Source organism: Hetaerina americana, unplaced genomic scaffold, assembly GCF_022747635.1.
Source record: "Hetaerina americana unplaced genomic scaffold, ioHetAmer1.1.p SCAF_2, whole genome shotgun sequence".
Lineage (NCBI taxonomy): Eukaryota > Metazoa > Arthropoda > Insecta > Odonata > Calopterygidae > Hetaerina > Hetaerina americana.
The window spans coordinates 51,834,556-51,852,858 of NW_027286763.1; the positions used below are offsets into that span (position 1 = coordinate 51,834,556).

An 18,303-nucleotide genomic window follows, 5' to 3' on the forward strand; every position below is an offset into this window, starting at 1 on the left:
GAATAGTAATGGATCCTTATTAAGTGGGACAAACAATTTTTAAAAAATCTTCATTCATAATCCTTTCTGCGATATACTCGAAGCATAAAATTTATAACTACGCATTGCTGTACTTTTATCTGGATGTGAGCCGATGGTGGGTGGGCGGGGATGTAATGATCTCGAGGTCGTCACCCCTCCCTTCAAGTGTAATCACGCAGAGGGTCAATCCCATTCCCTGGAAAAGCACTTCGATCCCGAGGAGATTCCCCATTATGCCGCACGCGCACGCACTGAGGTCGGAGGAGGATGCAATCGAAGGCGACATTGGCGATCAAGATGATAGGCGACGTTTTGAGGAACTAGTCGGCCATCCGACGAGGGAGATGAAGGATAAAGGAGGGATGCCAAGTTCCCAGAGAGTGCCGTGTTCGAAGAAATAAGGCTGGAAGAGAGGTGCGAGGATACTAGCGCGATTAAGAAAAAAACAGTAGTGCTGTCATGGGATGGGGAACAATTGGAAATTTCATTCTGAAGCTCGTCGTGCCGCTGAAAGGACTCCGTAGCGATTAGAAAAAAGGAAATCCTTTCTCCAGTGTCATATCCGCTTTTGCATATTACTAAGAAAAAGAAAAATATCCTCAATATGGTAATAATTTCTCATCAAAATGCTTCGAGACAATTGAGCAATCGAGAAAACCCAGAGGAAGCCGAGAAATCCCTTGAAAAAGTTTGGTATATTATTAAGTCGAACGATATGAAGCAGTAAATGTGGGTAACCGAGTAGAACTTTGCTGAAATAACCAGAGCTAATCTGCTGTAGCTCTTCGTTTGCTAATAGAAACGTTATTGTGAATAAAAAAAAGCCTTTTGGTTTCTATGAATTTTCTTGAAAATATTGATGTGTATGATACTCATAGAATGTACATACATTTTGAATGCGTAAACAATTCTGAATTTCAAAGTTGAGAAAAACGTGGGCATGCTAAAGATTTGACATATTTACAAATTTCAGCACGGGTGGAATTGTCAACTTAATAAAAAAATTAAAAAGCTGGCGAAAATACATCATCGAACAAACTTTTACGAAAAAAAGCACTTCATCCGGCAATAAAAAAGATAAATTTCATAAAGAAAGGCTTTTAAAATTGAAATTTTATATACGTGAAATATATAATTGTGTATATGAAAAATGTTCACCATAGTGAATTTTAAGCTGGCCATATGCGAGATGTCATAGAAAACTTAGAAACACAAACAATGCCTCAAAAGTTCGTTTTTTAATATATCGGGGACACAACCACCTTTTTCAGCGGAAGTAAGTCTTTTAGACAGTCACAGAAAAATATACAAAGACTCAGGTAATACTCACGGAATTTACAAGGCCAGGAAGCGGGTGGATGAATTACCTACAACAGAAGAAGGATGAATTGTAAGAGTACTATTCTATTATTATGGATGGTATATGTAGGTGGGGGGAAGTAAAGGCTGGGAGCGGAGAACTGCTCGGGGTGGGAGTGTGGGGTTGTGTGAGGAGTGTTGGTTATAATGAAATAGGCTGGAGCGAGATCTAATTTGGAAATGAGTTTAGACAAATGGTCTAATTAAATATCAGGCCAATGTTTGGGGAAGCGGAGGCATTATTGTTTTATGAGTTGAGATCTGAGGGTAGAATTACTTAAATAACCAGATAAGTGATAATTCCACGTATAAGTTAAATAAGAGACTTCTATATTTCATGCATTTATTTCTGTCTGAGGTCGATTGATTCATGGTTGTGCTTCCTTTGTAATATCATATCTACAGCTGCGAAATAATAAGATTTGGCGTGTCAATTTAATATTTAATTGAATTGAAAACTAAAGAACCGGGCAGGTAAACTAGATCTCATTAGGGGAAACGAGCTCGTTTTAGAGAGCCGACACGCAGAACTTGGCATTGGAGGGGGAGAACCTCTCGTCCACCTCCCTCACTCTCTCCCTCGCCCTGCTTCTCGGAGAGCTTTTCTGTTCAGTCGAATCGAATCCTAGGCCCGGGATCTGAGTGCAGCATTCGGGTCAAATGGTTGGTGGGGGCCGGCTCCACTTCGCAAAACAAAAGCAACAGGAAACGAGGATGCAAATGACGAGAGAGAGAGAGGAGGGAGAGGTTAGGCGGGTAGGGGATAGAGGTCCGGGACGGGGTGGAATGAGGGAGGAACAGGAAGAAATCTCTCTTTTTTTTATTCTTCCCCCTTTTGTCTGCACTCCTTCCCGCGAGTCAGCGGAGTAGATTTGGGGGTGGCGAGAGAGTGGGGAGCGCAATGTAATGGGAGGGTGCGGGTGAATGGGCCCGGGGGAGCGGAAGGCGGTTTGATTGAGGAGGAATGCGCGCGTTTCCAAGGAGTAAGTATTCAGGTCCTCAGGAGGAGCAGAAGAGGGATTGGATTGTTTGCTGGCTGGAAGGTGATGAGAGGATAAAAGGGAGTTCAAGGAACGGAGAAAAGAGACGCGGTGGAAGAGGCTGGGAAGCTTTACGAGCCGAAGACGCGCGTCAAAGGGTATCAAGAAGGTGCATGGGTTTGAGGCGAGAGGAGGCTGGGGGGATCTTTGGGGCAGGCTGTGTGTCAGGAGTGTAGTGTGTTAAACACGTGGTCCATGGACAAAATGAGCTGTCTATCCCCCCACCCTCCCTTCCTGCTCAGTCTCCGTTGAAGCTGCTGCAGACTCGTAAATTCATGCAACTTCGCGCCCCGATTTTGCATGCGATTTTCCACGCAGTGGAGCGAGACTATTAAAAAGATTATTTTTCTGAGCCAAAAAAATGTATGTAATTTGCGATACATTATTCGTGTGCGTATCAAGATTTCTTAATGAGTCCGCGATTCATGATGCATGCATCGGATTTATTATTTCAATTTCCTGTGAGAAATAAAATGAATTTGAATGCGTTGCCGCTATTCGTTCTTCTCGGCGGACGGAAAATAACCGACAAAATTCTATACCGGGAAGTATTAATCACGAAGAACTTTTAGGAAGCCCATGAAAACACAAATATTTGGTTAAAGATGCCGGATGTTATGAAGATCACAGGGTATCTACTGGCCCAATGAACGAAAATCTAACCAAACTTCCAAGTTTTTAGAAGATTATCGTATTTTGAGACAAATTAATTTTGGTGTGGAAATTGCCAGCAGTATAAGTTTTCAAATATTATGCCTCTATATGAAAAACTATCATGAATGAGAAATCTTTTTTTTCCCTTTTCGGTTCCACTCGAGTTAACTTAATTAGCCTTTCTTTTTTCCTCTACTCCACTCTTTTCATCTTTATCCCTCCTCATGACTCCATCGGAGCAATAAGATCGTAAAGGCTTTGATTCCCTAACTTTGGTCTCTGAATATACCCTTGCGATTCCCCAACTCTCTGGTTCGAGGGGCTCTTTGTTTTACTCTAATTCTGGAATTCTTTTTTTCTAGTCTCCTCCGAGAGAGTTTTGGAATTGTCCATCGACGTCCCATTCAGGAGTCTACATCGATTGGATACTTCGAAGAAAGGAAATCTTTTCCGGAGAACGAATTGTGACAGCCAAGGTAAGAGAATCAATCAACTGCATTGATGTAAGATTACTTAAACTTAATCCCAGTGATAATATATGCTCGAAATTATTCTAACGGTGATAGAACCTGATCATTTTGTCGCAGTAATTAACAGAGTTATTGGCGAGATGAACTCCTGTTGATTTATGTTTTTTTTATACTGTGACAACTCTTGTGTTTTTAAGGATTTTATTTGAAAATCTTATGCTTTTTTTTCTCGCTACGTGATGGTACTTCATCGAACATGGTGGAAACAAGTCAATTATACCGGACCGGTCGGATCGCAAATTATTAATTAAGGGATGTAAAATGGGCCGAGATAGAAGGAATTCCTAAACAATTTACCGACTGTCCCACGTTTTCTTTTCCACGGACTCCAGAAAAAGAAGAGATTCAATATTTCGCCTACAATACTGTCTGTAAATTATTTTATGCTTTAGTTTTACTCCAGACGCCAACGAGATATAGGATGAGTTAGTTCTCTTTGCAATCAGGCAGAGAAAAACCAATGACCCACCAGTCTGGTGAATACGCTCATCTAGTTATGCAATTGAACGTGACTATGCTGTCGATGAAGATCGGCATCATTTTTCGCTCACACGATAGCTTTGGGACTACCGCAAGAAAATTTATTTTTTTCCCCGAATAATTTTGTTGCGGGAAACGCAGGGGGTGGGGGTGGCGAACCGGTCGCTTCTGCACTGACGAACATTTCCTACTCACCTCCAATCTCGGCCGGAAACACTTATTTTTCCCTTTCTTTCTCTCTCCCTCCCCCTCTCTCCACGGTTCCGAGCCGCGATGCACGCCTTTCGGCGTAATCGAGAAACCTATATTCCCGAGCTGAATGAAGCGATCGTAAGGAAAACGGGAATGTGAAGGCATTCATTTCGATGAGATTCTTTTATTTTTTTCAAGTCAACCGGCACTCCTTCCGTTTAAAACTACTCGGAGGGGTTAGAAAAAAAGGATCGGGCAACGTACGAGAACCGGAAGGGAAGAGGGCTCCTCCGTTCGGCCTCGGGATATTGGGGAAGGGTTCGCGGGGGAGTGCGGGGTAGGACGCGAGAGGGCGCGAGGTGAACTCCGGGGGAAGGGGGAGAACGGGCATCGACCTACCCCCACAACCTCTATACTTGGGCTTCTCCCCCTCATCCCCAAAGGATGTGATATTCGGGGATTATCGACGCTCTGATACATTAGTATCAATGTTGCGAAAGCATTCATCAACTACAGCTGTATGACAGTATAACTCAACCTGTATGTCCCCGTATGTTCCCGCAGGGTATTACGGCAGGGGGTGTTAGGATATCATCTGTAGCAGATGGACTAGTGGGAATAGTGGAAAAACGTGGAAGGTAATGGTCGTATTATGTGTCTCTCTTTTTCTAATGACATGATGGTCACTCATCCGGGAAAATTGAAGGAATTGCTGTTTCTTTGGAAATTCGCCTAAAATGAGCTAATGTGGAGGGTCGATTTTTTTTTAAAATCGGGAATTTGATATGTAGATCGGGAACTTGATTTGGAAATCGAATATTTCTGATGAGTTTGGCGTTCCTTTTTGTTGTGAGATCATTTCGTGTTTGCCGTGTGACCATCACGAATTCATGAAATGGTCAAAACTGAGACAATAGTCTGATAGATTTCAGTTATACTCGTGCATACCAATAACTCGGTAAGCAATAGATGATCTACATAAAAAAGTATCGAACCCGATTCCGAACATTTTGAGGAAAAATCTCGGGAGAATGGGCTCGTCAAGCAAATCGGGAAATGGGAATCCATAAAATTATTGGCCATCCTGAATAATATCGCGAATTGATATAAGTCACAGAATCCGACGTTATATATCGATTCTACCTACATATAGCGACACTGCATCGCCTTCTCCCCTCTGTGGTTGTCAGCCGAATACTGCCTCTCAAGTCTCTCGCGAGCGTGCAACTTTATCATTATATTATGTTCTTCCTTAATCGCCTCTCTTCTCAATATTTCGTGATACAGCAACTTTTCCTTCCTTTCAAATCGCGAATTGAGTCGTTTTGTTGCAAAACCGTCTAAATACATTTTAAAGCAGCAAGTGAAGATGGTTTTCAAGTAGTCTGTCTTTATGCGGGAATAGTTTTTATCTCATCATTAATCAACAATGGGGTTAATACTGTCTGTGATATATACTCAGAAAAAATACCAGTCCTTATTTTAATTAAATGGTGGTAAAATAATGTTTTCCCTAAGAAATACTAATAAACAAGAAATATATGATGATTAAATGAAAAAAGCCGGGGTTACTCCTGAAACGTGCCCGAATCTTTTTTCCTCTTTGTGAAGTAATTAGAGGGTCACGTGACAGAAAATTCAAAACTGTTTCAGGGCACCCTTCTGAAACCTGCAATGCGTTTTGTGGGCGATATCATTTTTTAAAAGTATATTGTGCCGATTGTCATAGAAAGGCCTACAATTCTTGCAAATACTATCATAGATTGAAATGGTTAATCATAAGATAGCCAAAAGGTGTTGATATTGGCATCCTGACGCAGGAAGAAAAGGGTGTGTAATATGTATCTATTGATTTTACATATGTATATTTTGCGAGAGGTTTAACGCAACATCTCGAAATTTGATGTCGATTAATGCAGGACATTATGATAATAGCAGCATGCAACATATCAAGTCTTTAAAGCCTGGTTTTTGCAGCTTTAATTTCTAGAGAGGCTAAGGGAGTTTAAGGGAAGTTAAGGGAGTTTCAAATTGAAATGGCGATTCCCCTAATGAAATGCAGTTTTTCATACTATAATCCTTGGTGATGATTTTGCCAATGAATCATAGACAGGAAATGCTTTAAAGAATGTATAAATTATGAATTTAATAATTTGAAACGATTCTGGCCTTCATCATCCATGCCACATAGTATCGTCGCAGCCTCAGATATACTTTCATAGAGCCACGTAGTTTCCTACCGGGATCGAAATTTCGTGATTACATTTCCTCATCAGGAAACGCTTCCGAGTGGAGTGTGGGTTTAGCGGAAGCACACCCAAAATTTCGCCGATTTCACCGAAAATTCTATTCGGCGAAATACTTTAGTTGGGCCGAACACTATGATATGGCGTTTGCAAACTCACCGGAGTTAGGTCAAAATGCTTTGAAATATTTCTCCATCTTTCGAAATATCTCCTGTTGCTTCTAAGCTAAGGGAAGCGGGAAATTTCCAGTCTAAAAAAAATTATCCTGATATTTTGAAAAGAATGGAAAAACATAAGCGCAATTCCTGTAAAATGGCAAAATTTCCTAATTGAAATTCATGGCGATAGTAGGTTAATTTCCTCATACTATGGGTCTATGCATTTGGATGTAGACCATTCATATGGTAAAATCGATGCACCTAAGACGAGATATTCAACTCATATCCCAATGCATACTACACAAGAATTAGAACAACGCCCTTTACGACTGTCAAAATTGAATCTGATTTTTACGCATAAAAATGGAATCACTTATGATTTTATTATTAATCGTGAATGTAAGCGCAGGGTCTAGTTTTAATTCCTAACGTTCGATTTAGATGAGATGAGACATTAAATTTCCTTGGCCAAAATACTTCAATCATCTGTCTTTGAGACAGAGACTTTGTCGTTTGAGACGGGCAAAGAAACAGAGATTTCTAATATAAAATTAAAAAAAAATATATCTAGACTGTGATATTGTTTTCAATATTGACCTTCGCTGAGAGACGATTATACCGAATGCGAGTTCGATATTTGGATGGAGTAACACCGTCGTCCTGATGGCCATCCGAGGAACTTCGATTATTTCGACCAAATCATTCGGATCGTAGCAGTAAACGGAGCATTTTTCGTGAAACGCCCGGCTTTACTTTTTGAAAGTTCTCCGTTATTGAAGGGAAAATTAATCACTTCGTTAGTTCCACTTGATAAGGATTTATTAACATGGCCTTGGCTGACACTTTTCTTTCTTGAAGTTGACATTAAGTGATGAAACCAGGCAATGATATTAAATCTTTACTAATGGAACCAGCAACATTTAAGTATATTTTTAAAATTTTCATCTACTACATGAATTTGAATCATATTTAGGCTCTAGCATAAGGCTTATGACGTAACGCACATATGTGATATCCTTCCTTCTTCGTGCTTCTCCCAACAGCCGTCTCTTTTCCCGTACCTAGAACTTCGTTTTTTTCCTTTCTGTCCATTTATTTTTACACTCTTCTCCAAACGTAGTTAAATTCTAAGTGTATCCACCTTCCTCTGCGACCAAGTTTCCGAACCAAACAGCACTAAGCTCCATATCAGAGTTTCCACAAGCCTTTCCTGTATATCTTGACTAAAGCTGCATGCCATAATCTTCCGTCTCTTTGTAAACGCTTCTTAACCAAACGTAATTCTTCTTTTCAAGTTCCCACCACCCTACCGACCCTAATCGTAAACAATTCTCAAATAAGTGAACTGTTTTATCAGTTCTAGTTTTTCCCCAACTTGTTTATTTTTATGCAACAGTTTTAGGGTGTAAAAATCATTCGCCTTGACCAGAATTGGACCCCGGATCCCTCGATGTCCGGCCGAGTACTTTAATCAGTTAAGCTATCGAGGCATCCTCTTTAACTCTGAAATTTTGAATGATTTTTATGCTCTGAAATTGTTGCATTGAAATGCATGTTAGCGGATGACCGTCAAAAGTTACTTCTACGGCATCTCCCGCAGTTTCTTTTAATGCTTATTTTTTTCGCTGAGAATCTCCTTACCTCCTTTTCCTTAGGATTAATTCTCATCTCATGCCCGTCACGATGATTCCGCAAAGCACCGATGATTGTGCCAATTATTATTTTGCGTGTAAGATTTTGTGTTTTCCTGAAGCACAATTGGGGTGAAGTGTTCTCGGGTTTCCCACCGGGTTATGTTGTCAGATTTCGACGTTTTGATGACTAACATCGTCTTTAGGGTGTTGATTCCCGGAGGTCGATTACGGAGTCAAGTCATCGAAACGCTGACATACTGACCCGTCGGGAAAACCCCCAAAGACTATTTATTATTTTGTGTGTAACTATTTTGCGTGTAACTATCGGTTTAGAGCTACATCGACTTAATAATTTACTGATGAAATAATACAATAACTTAAGATGTGTATCAAATATCGGCACGCCGTCGATTTATCGTAATATCGCGCAGCAGCCTCACATCCCACCACCTCCTCTTCCTACGCCCGAAGCAAAGCGAGAGAAATCCGGCTAGGAGAGGGGATTGCAGCGGGCGGCGGACTCGGTCACACCTGCGGCAGCGGTCACCCACCCCTTCCGGAAAAGGCGGGTGGGGCATGAACGGGGCAAGACTGTGCGATAAGGGGTGGGAGAAGCGGAAGAATGGGACCAGGCGGAGAAGGAGGGTCGGGGCGACAGGAAGCCGGCGGAGTTCGGCCGCCCCACCGAGAAGGAGGGGTTGGGAGACCCCTTCGCGGATTTGCTTCCCATGGGGCGTGCTCGCAGAGGAGCGGGGTGGGATTGGGCCGATGGCGGGGTGGGTTTGGGCTAACGGCGTCGTGGAAAGGGTATCGGATGGGATTACGGGAGAGCTGCGTCCCTTCCCCCATAGGGCCTTCAGACCAACTCCCCCGCCAGTTGACCCAGGCGACGACGCCCCGGTCGAAGTGCGGTAATGTTGTGCGGGGTTTGAGTCGGAAGCGATGCGATGGGGAAGGGGCGATTGCGAGGGCATGCGGCGCGTGTAGGGACTCAGGAAGGCGGGCGGTCCAAAGAAATCACGTCCTCCTCCTCCCTGGGTTTCCGAATAATTTGATGGCAAAAGACCTCGCAGCGTAAAGAGAGATTGGGAGAGAAGTTGTGGGCCGAAAACACGCGAGCGTTCTTTTTCACTTCAGCGTGGGTGGTCATTCCCAAATCAGGGGTCGGTCGACCTCGCTCCCAGGACGTAAAGATTGTGGTTCGCGTCGGAGTCGAATTCAGATTAGTTTCCACTACTTCCCTGGGGTGAAATTGAAATCGACGGCCTATCCAAGAATACACACCTGAGCGTAGAGATAAAAGTCAAAATAATATTAATTTTTATGAAGTGATGTTGAATCGGATGTGATTGACACGAAATGCAACTGTTTGCATACCGAGTCAAAGTGATCTAGTGACGATCTTGGTTCAATTTGGTAATTGAAATACTCGTTCGCTCGCTGAATGCTCCAAAAGAAGTAAACTAAGGGGAAGCCATTCATAAAAAGGTGAGAAACTTGAGTATATCGTTTAGTGCTCAGCGATGTTAATTCACTATGCCATTTTGCTTTCTGAGGAAACATTACGTCCGATTATGCCTTGAATGGTTATCGTGAACACAATAATGTGGCGCTGTCGTTTAGATTCTGTCGGGAGGAAATGTTTTATTACCTCAGTGTGAACTTAATGGGACATTGAATAAAATAATTGAATTCTTTTGCCATCATAGATTCGGCATTAAAATATATTGTTTGCGTAGTTATCCCTAAGCGAGTAGCTTTAGGGCATACTTTCATTTTTTTCGGTCTATAAGAATAACACTTAGTTCTATAAAGGCAGTGCAAAAATTTTAACACTGATTTTCACACATTGCATGGAAAACAATTTACGTATCATATCCGTTATATTAACCTAAACTTTAAAATAGGAGGGCAAAAACTAGAACAGGTAGAACAGTTTACGTATCTCGGTAGTGTTTTGGACCAACACGGTCAAAGTAGTAGGGACGTAAGGAGGAGGATATTGCTAGGCAAAGAGGCTTTCACAAGGAGGAGGGAGTTGATGACAGGGACATTGAGTAAGGATGTTAAAAAAAGACTCGTAAAAACTTTGATATGGAGCGTAGCTATGTACGGCGCGGAAACGTGGTCATTGAAGCAGGAGGATAGACGTAGACTGGAGGCTTTTGAAATGTGGGTGTGGAGAAGAATGGAGAAGGTGAAATGGACAGAGAAGAAAACAAACGAGGAAGTACTTGGTATGGTGGGCGAAGAGAGGGGTTTGTTGGGAGCAATCCTATGGAGACAGGAAAAGTGGCTGAAGGGGGTATTGACGGGCAGCGGGATGTTGAAGACTGCAATTGAGGGGAGAATGTTAGGCAAACGAGGAAAGGGAAGGAACAGGATAGGGATGTTGGACGGGATGTAGGGAGGAAGAAAGTACTCAGAGCTGAAGAGGGAACCGATGTAGAGTAGGATGTTGCGTATTGCTAGGGGCCACAAATTATTTAATTAGTAATTACGTCCATCCAAAAACCTACCTTCACCGGTAGATTACCTAATAATAATAATAATCCGGTATATTACCTCGTCTGGTTTTTTTTACAGGTAATTGACGAAAGGGTTGCACTACTCACTGCGCTCGAATAAAGTCAAGTAAAGAAAATCAACAAAGGGTTTCTTTCTCTGCAGAATCTCGTGCTATGGCTAATATGCCAAGTTTTGAGATTAAAAAGATGAGACGTAGCATAGTAATGATACAGCCTTCTTGCCTTTTCGTGAAACCTACGACCAAATTTCATTATTTCGAAATATACGTATTTTATCATAAAAAACGGCTTTGTTTCCTCTAACCCACTTCTCATCAGAGGTAATTCACCCTTTTCGTAAAAATGAGTATGCCCTGAGAAATGTTTTCCTGCATTTTAAATTCGGAACTTGGTCTTCGTGGAGATGTCAACTGGCACCTGTCTGCTCCTTTACTACGCATAAACAAATATACTTGCTACGTTGCTATTTTCCCTTGTAAATACACGAAAGGGAATATTTACTATACACAAGAATACCACAGCTTCCTTGAGGGAAGACGAGAGGCAGAGAACGGGCACCATCATTTTTTTCTGGCCCAATAGAAGAGGGTCGGAGTTCCATGAACTTTGCCTATGCTGGGAATAGGAATGTAGGCGCAGAACCTTTTCGGCCGAACACGTACGTAGGAGGAGATTTAGAGTTTGTGTGCGAAGGAGAATCGTTGTCGCAGTCGGTACTCCAGACAGATTATGGTGCTGGTCTTCTTAGAATGGGAATCTGAAGACAAGATATTTTCATTGTTAAAAAAGACATTTTTCTCGATAGCCCGTTACCTTAAGAGTCTTATACGTAGGATCTAAAGAATTATTGCGAATCCTTCGGGCATAACGGGGAATAGAAGTCCTGCAACGATAATACATTCTCCTTTTTCGGGTCACGGATGACGGAACATGAAATAGTAACTTAAGTGGTGGATTAAAATATTTGATTTCTCTATGTGCATATTTTAATGCCAGTTGAGGTCGGTACATAAATTAATGAACGTTTTCAAAATGGAGAGGAGAATCACCGGGACTCCTTAGTTGAGATTAGCCAAGATTCGATATGTTAAATTTTTTTTGACTCCGGCGTAAGTCCATAATATATATTATACCCCTACACTATCCATCAGAATTATATAGAAAAATGAATCAATTGATTGTAAAAATCATGGATATATCCATATCCTCTTTCAAATACTAAAAATGTTCATATTTTCACCAGTTGTGAAATTGGTTTTAAGTAGAATCTTGTGATCTCAAAGTATAAAAAATAACGTGAGATCTATAAAACGAATGGCTTTCAATATTTCCGTGATGATTATTAACGTTTTTTTCCAAGAAACAACAAAAATATATTCTTTTTCTCTCATTGATTGAAAAAAACCTGAAAACCTTCCAGTAACGTGAAACCCAGTTCATAACGTAGTTTATCATTTGAATCACTTATAAAGCCAAAATGGTCGGAAAGAAATAAAATAACGTTATTTCGAATAATTATTGGTAGGTCAATGAAAACGAAATAAAAGGATATCATGAAATCCGATAATAATGACAAATGGAGCTGATAGTTTCGCTGTGAACTCATTGGTGCAGAGGAAAGGAAAAGTGGAGAGATGAATCCCGCTCCGATATTTCATCTGCTTTACTTGTCATCAATACTGATTCCAATGTAAAATTTTACTTTTTAATTGCTAATTGATTTACAATTCCATCAAATGTCACCTCTCTCTTTTCCATTTAATTTTTTTTTAACTTTAGGAGGACCCGAAAAGAATCAATAAGCTATTTGCTTTCGCACACTTTCTCGAGCATGCGACGTATTATTTAATACGTACGTAAAACGTAATTCATCAAATAGTTTCAACCTCCGAATCGATATTATAAGAATGGCTTGCTGTTAATAACGAGCGCATCATGTTGCAATTGCAGTATTAATTGCCCTTTTCGATTAATTAATTGCTTTTCCATTGCCTCACTTGCACGAGTCTGTGTTGCTGTCGGAACACTCCCAAGTGGAAACGAATCCTCTCGAGTAAAAAAACTTCTAAAAGGTCTTATCCTTAGGATTGGAGGAATTTATCTTTATCCCATTTGCAATATGAGAAATTTCTAGTGTATTCTTATATTTTTTCGCCATGAAGGACTTATTGAATTTATTTAGCCATGAAGGAATGTAATTTGGGCTGAGCTCTATGTAAATCAAAATAAATGCTATTGTATACATGTATATATAGAAATATTCTCCTCCTGAGTTTAAGTTAACCAAACATACTTAAAAATACTAATCAGTTAAGTTTAAACTTGAAAGGTTGAATGAAATTCTGAATGTCTCTTATCATGGTCCTCATAGAATTTGACATGTCTTTTTGAAAATTTTTATGTGGAAAGAAACCATAACGAACATCAGAACTGGATTGGCTATACGTTCCCCCGCTCAACTCTTCAATTCCGTTCTTAGAAATGAAAGTCATGGGGAGTAATTAGCGGGACTCCTAAATGCAATGCGTACTTGAAAAGTGTACGTATTCTGCCATTTCACCCAATGAATGACACGAAGTCTCTCGAAGCACGGAAAGAATTTAAAAAAAGCCGGCGCTAATTGAGGTCGATTGAGAGAGCGATCTCAGGATTGCATCACGCGTGTGGAGTTATGGATGTGGAGGAAGGAAAGGAGGAGGCGGATGTGTGGAGGGAGGCGCACCTCATCAGCCGAATGAGTGGGAGGTGGGGTTGGGAAAAGGAAGAGGCGATCCAGCGCCAAATCAATTGAGCCGCCATAACCGTAATTCACGTGCTCCTTTAAGTGGGTCAAAGGGGGATGCGAGAGCGTTTAGCGAGAAAATGCGCCTGGACCGAAAAACTATGAAAAAAGCAAGACGCACACACACACACACGCGGAAAGTGCGCGACAAAAAAAATATGAAAAAGAGAAGGCCGTGTCGAAGATTTTTCCGGCCGTTTGGGACCCCTGGGGGTTTGAAGGGGGAGAGAAAAATACATTTTTCGGAGGATTACAGCCGGCTGCGGTAGAAACTGGCAAGGGGGATGTGGTGGTGGGAGAGGTCAGAAGTCCGTTGAGAGAGAGGTGACGCTAAGGTTCACGGGGAGGCGGGGAGGGGCGAAGGCGGGGCGCGGAGGTGGGGCCGAAACGGGAGATGCTTGAAGGGCGTGAAAACGCACCCGCGGGGGAAACAGAGGAAGGTAGGGGTGAGCGCGGGGGTAGGGGTTTCGGGCCGTTGGGATCGTAGTGGAAGGGATGAGAGAGAAAGAGATCTCGCGTGAGGGAGGAGAGACGGAAAGATAAAAGAGAGACAGAGGAGCGGGGGGGGGGAACGAGCGTGTGGTGGGTGGAGGAGAGGTGGGAGGGATATGGAGGAGGGCGTCAGAGCGAGAGAGCACCTCTCTCAATGGAGGAGAATTCACGCTCCTTGGCCACCAGCCCCATTTCGACGCTCCTTTGTTGGCGCCGGAGCTGCCATCTCTCATCGCTAAAAGAAAGCCTTCGGCGATAAATTCTTGCCCGGCATCCAACGAAAGTTCAGCAACTGCGACCGAAAACGCGGCCGCTCTCATCCCGCTCCGTCGTCCCCTAATGCACATGCCCGTGGGGAGAGAATGGGAAAAGGGAAGGGATGATGGGTGTGAGAAAGACGAGTGGAAAGGCGAAGAAAAAAATAGGGAGAGCGAGAAGAAAGGACGTATGTGTGTGTGGGGGGAGGGAGGAGGGGAGAATGAGGAGAAAGGGTGTGGCAGAGAGAAGGGTGCGTGGGAGAAAATGTAAAGAATTGGGGCGGAAGGTGTGAGCTGAGAGAGTACAAAGGGTGGGCAGTCCGGACGGGTGTCGTTGGGAGGCTGACAAGCGTCGAAACGATAGGGGCTGTGGATAGTTCTTTTTTATCGGTCGAACGAAAATATGCTGCCCTTGGAAAGTGGCGGGGAAGAAGGGAGAAAAATAGGGAGAGAGAGAGTAATAAAGCTCGCGGCGATTTCCACTTCATTTAAATACCACGCAGTCATCCGATCCGAGGCGTCAAAGCCCGATTAGTGTCCTCTCGCATGCGAGTGAGATATAGCAGATCAGCAAACTAAGATGAGGAAGAGAAATGTGGACGGCGCGACACTTTTTAACAGCCGTTTCATGGATAAAGGTTCGAACTGAACGAGAGCGGAAGGATCGTTATATTTCGGGACGAGAGGAAAATATGTAAAAGACTACGAGCCAGATATTTAGATCATATTTCCGCAAACGCTTGACCTATATTTTGTAATCTAGGAAAAAAATGACTAAATATTTCGGTTCTGATCATATAAAATCCGAAAGAGTTGATCAGCTATGAATTATGAGGTTAAACAGGGCTTAGTTCTTGCTTTTGTTTTATTTTATTTGCCCTAAGTTTTTAACGCACTGGTCAGAAATTAGTTTAACCACTATCTAACGAAACAGAGATGATGGGGAAATAGTGGATTGAATTGTAAATCCATTTCATACTTTTTTAGAACTTTATAAATTTTGGATCCTCCTAAAGTAAAGAAATTAGCTGGGTGAAACCAAATGGGGGCCACTGCGGAACGAAGTATTTAGTGTAAAAAACTTATCCGTTCCCGTATTGAGATGGAAACATTTGTTTGCGTTGCGTGATGACAAAAGACCTATCATTTCAGGATCCGGCGGTTGTCCCTCCTATTCACACCCTAAAGTGTACATATCTTCTCACATCCTGGCTAGATTCTCTTGTCCTACATGAATGATCAATGTTTTATCGTTTCCTCATCCCGGTCACACATGTTCCCAGGGTTAAAAATCTGTTGAGTACGCTTCACTTTGGATTCCAAATTGCCGACTTTTTAAGTATTAGTCCAAAGATTATTGATATTCTTACCTTAGGTAATTTAACTAGAAGTACGTAGATAAGATGCTACCGGGCTCACTAAGAGTATGTCGAAATTGTTCTAGCAGAACTAAGGCACTTGTGACAGGCAGTGGAAAAAAGGATTTTTTTTTAACTCGAGATTAAAATTGTAGATTTTTGACGAACACAACATGCTTAATGCAAACACAAACGACCAAATTTCAATGCTATTTTCATAACAGAGTTCAAAATAATTGAAATATGCGTGGAATTGATGCATGATATTAAAAGTGTCGGTCACCTTTATGACGGAAGAACGAGAGAATCTGGCTGATCTCACAGTTATGAGAACACTCTTCATGACTTTCTTTTGTATGGCACTCATTCGCTGGAGTTACAGCTCCTGTAACTCTGAACCACTTTTAAATTGACGGTCTTTCTTTATGAGTTATTTTACCATAAGAAAGCAAGTATAAATCGAGCAAACGTCATGGAAAATTTCCAACCAATTCGCCATAAAAATACGTACAATACTCAGATCCGCAGAAGGTCCGATGACAAGGCTAAAGAGAACAATAACTCGAAACACACTCTCGAAAACAGCGAAAAAACGTTTTCTTAAGAACCACTTTATGAATTTCCACAAAGATGTTGTTGAAACCGGAAAAAATAGGGTTTTCACTTTCCCTATGCCTCCAAAATGTGCAGCCAAGACTTATTTCGCCTCATTTTAGCGTTTTATGTCTATCGTGAACTATCTTTCCTCATTCAAGTGAAAGTGCAGCCGCATAAAAATTCAATGAAGAGAGAAAGAACTTTTTAATCTATTTTTTATATCTTTTCCTTTGGTCTCCTTCGAGGGCGAAGATTTCCATGGGCTTAGAGAGAGTGTAACTCTAAAACTTTTGCCGTAGCTCCAGTCTTCAAAATTATTTACCGACAACCAGTTACTATTCGTTATGAAATTCCTTCGGAGCATTTCTTAAAAATAATATGGGTATGTTTTTAAAGAAATCTTATGTTTAAAATCTCATCCCGTTTCGTATGACGCCCCCGGTTCAACGTAAGATAGCTTATTTTTACACTCTAGAAAAATATATTCATATACTGTATAAATTTAGGTATAAAGAATATTAATATAAAATGACTAATTTATCGTCTAATATGTCCTGGTTGTGGGTCGCGGTAGTTCAGTGGGTAGAGCGTTTGACTACTGATCGGAGGGCCCGGGTACGATTCCCGGGCACCTGCAACTTTACCCAAGCTATGTGATTTTTCGGGTACCAGGTCTTCCTGGGAAACCATAACCAGCACAGGGAAAGGAACTGGCCCCCCTGATGTGTGAATATCACAAGCCGTCGGCCTTAGTGCTGGGTGAACTCTACCATCACCTACCAAACCGACCTTCGGGTTGATTACTGTGTTTATGGTTTTTTTATGTCTTAGTTAAGATTGAAATTCTGGAATTGTAACCTGTATTCGTTGTTAAACTTTTGTCGAGTTAATAAAACATTGAAGGACCGAAGAAATAAATGTTGCATTGAAGAAGAGAAACGGCAGAAAAATCCAAGGCTGAAGGGAAAAATATTTCCTGAAACGGACACCTCCTATCAACATGTATATAACCCTTGACGATGCACGAGTACAAAAGCATGATATCGTGGGTTATACGACTCATACCCTGGAAAACGTATTAATATGAAGACTTAACTTACTTATTGCTCTCTGGAAGCTTTGCCCCCGTGAAGACTTTGAATGCTATGATTCTCGGGAGTCATCAAACAACTTCCACCGGAACCCAAGGCTTCCTTGTTAACAGGAAAACTACGTGTTACATCTTTCCTCAAGTCTAGATTTGATTATATTTTGCTTTGTTGCAAAGAAAGGGACCGCATTCAAATTTCCATATTTTTATAATTGCTCACACTTTTTATCACTAATAGCCGATGCTAATAATCTTATATTTCCCGATCGAAATTTGTTTGTGGCGAAGGAAATTAATTTTATTTCCACAATATTTTATTATAGTTTTTATTATTTGATATCTTTCAGGTAGTATACATTTCGGTTCATTCCCGAGTTATGGCCTATATAAGCTATAACCCGGGACTGAATTCTTGGAGCCTAGATTTTTTGGAGTTTATTTCTCTGAGTTATGTCTCATTTTGGATTGAATAAAAACTGCTGACCTCATGGCCAAATCAATCTTTTTCTAATTTTATATGTTTTTATCTTTTTCATCATTGATCAAGTGGGCGGTAGTCTTTGTGCCTCGATCAATTCTAATTCTAAGATATTTGCGATCATCATATAACTACCACCGCCTTTGCTAATCAATGCATTACTCTAATACCTTGACGAATCTAAAAATTAAAAGAACACGTTTGACGGAGAGAAGATACAAATACAAAGCAGTTAGATTGGCGAAAATCAACAACGGTAGGTAGACGATACTGTGAAAACTAACAAAGGAATTAAGATGAGAAAAATTTGATTTAAGAATTTCCCAGAAACATTAAAATTGATCATGTTCGAAGAACCAGGGAAAGTGATAGTCGAACGCATCAATTTAGATAACACCACGACCAAC

At 41.3% G+C, this 18,303-nt stretch overlaps 1 protein-coding gene across 4 annotated transcripts in view; it reads right to left on the reverse strand.

The window, feature by feature from the left end:
• The window catches only part of moody (G-protein coupled receptor moody), a 177,725-nt gene that overhangs the window by 111,106 nt on the left and 48,316 nt on the right, over positions 1 to 18,303 (reverse strand). Inside the window, exon 1 of one of the 4 annotated variants that reach the window (XM_071585175.1) lies at positions 1,352 to 1,367. The exons of the other annotated variants lie outside the window; for them this stretch is intronic. The gene's annotated coding sequence lies outside the window, so the exon portion shown is untranslated. Of the gene's footprint in view, positions 1 to 1,351; positions 1,368 to 18,303 lie in introns of those variants that run through there. 4 annotated transcript variants of the gene reach the window in all.